Source organism: Ostrea edulis, chromosome 1 (assembly GCF_947568905.1).
Source record: "Ostrea edulis chromosome 1, xbOstEdul1.1, whole genome shotgun sequence".
Taxonomy (NCBI): domain Eukaryota; kingdom Metazoa; phylum Mollusca; class Bivalvia; order Ostreida; family Ostreidae; genus Ostrea; species Ostrea edulis.
The window spans coordinates 97831416-97832945 of NC_079164.1; the positions used below are offsets into that span (position 1 = coordinate 97831416).

A 1530-nucleotide genomic window follows, 5' to 3' on the forward strand; every position below is an offset into this window, starting at 1 on the left:
TGACAAAAAGATGGGACAGTAGTGGTTACGGACAATATCTGATTGTAATGATCAAGTTCTGAACAAGTGGAAGATTATGCGTTTGATTCTAAGGTGCAGACAGTATGGAGAGAGAGTCATAAAATGCTTCCACTCAATTACATTAAAGAAAGTTTTTTAAAAGTTTACAGTGTTTTCCCTAATAATTAAGTGCCCCTAGGGCCATATTAATTTGTCAGAATATACAGCCCCTTATAGTACTGATTAAAAAATTTAATGTACATTGTCACTAGATTTCTGAGGGAAAGTGCATAGTTTACATGTGTGAATATTTAATATATGTCATTCTTGTTTGCAAATATTGCTGAAACCTAACATAATTAAATTTAAAAAGTTAAAATGCACAAATATATTTAAATCACAGCCTGGCCTTGGACCAGAAAAGAGACACAGCGGGTTGATATTTTTCTCGAGATGTTAAAAGAAATTTTTTATGCAGCATTTTCCAAATAATATGTACACTCATGACCAGGATGGGACATGAATAAGAACTTTTTAACATTGCATAATGCAACATAGACCGTGGATCAGAAGCACCTCGAAGGTACCTGTACTCTTACATCCTGTTATTCTGTAATTTTATTTTACATTTTCTTTTCAATTTATAATTCTGAATATGTTAAAGATTACTTGCTATGCCATTGTTCTTGAAATTATATCAATTGAATTGCAATAGTGTTTTATAACTACAGTTTATGTAGAAGCCCTCAAGTTCGAGCAGACGGTATCAGATGTGTGTGCCAGAATAGTGCAGGAAGAGTGTGCCGCAACTTTGCCGCAAACTGTGCCTGAGAAAAAATCCATACGAAAAATATACTTTCAGCAAATGCGCTGCAAATGTCTTGCTGCAGCAACTGGCTTATATTTTGGTAAGGGTTACATTCACATATACGTGATTTTTCGCGGATCTTATCCAAACAAAACCTTCCAAAACCTGCCTTTAAAAATAAGGTACCCCCGAGCCTTTAATTTAACAGACAAATGAACAGGTGAATCTAATTTATTACCACTTCTAAGATTTCGTCAAATGCGAATGCAACATTTACTCAACTTTTCTACCGGCATACTAAGTCTGTGATTCATGAACAGTCGATCCCCCGGTCAAACTCACCAGTTCCTCGTATATATTGACAACATATGTTAAACTGTCCCCAGTTCCTCTTAGTTGTTCCTTCTCATTAGTGAGACTGAATACTTGTGCATGTATTGACCTTCGTTAATTAATACAGTGTCGCACGGGACCAAACTTCGCTATAAACCTAAAATGCTTGTTTAGTAACTTTGTGCACACTGACTCCTTATTTCTCTTCTTGATTCCAATCAGTGTTCACATTACAGTAAGATACAGCATCATATATGTTTGTATAAACAAAGTCACGTGACTTATGCAGAGTGGTGTTGTTCTTGTGGTAATGTTATTTAATAAATCTCACAAAACTTCGACTTCTGGTGCTATAATGCTAACTTTTCTAAATATCATCGACCGTATTC

At 35.2% G+C, this 1530-nt stretch overlaps 1 long non-coding RNA gene across 2 annotated transcripts in view; it reads left to right on the forward strand.

The window, feature by feature from the left end:
* The first annotated feature begins 553 nt into the window (after positions 1 to 553).
* The window catches only part of LOC125671757 (uncharacterized), a 22089-nt gene continuing 21112 nt past the window's right edge, over positions 554 to 1530 (forward strand). For both annotated transcript variants that reach the window (XR_007368737.2, XR_007368738.2), the window contains exons 1-2: positions 554 to 583; positions 732 to 908. This is a non-coding gene — a long non-coding RNA (uncharacterized LOC125671757). The remainder of the gene's footprint in view (positions 584 to 731; positions 909 to 1530) is intronic.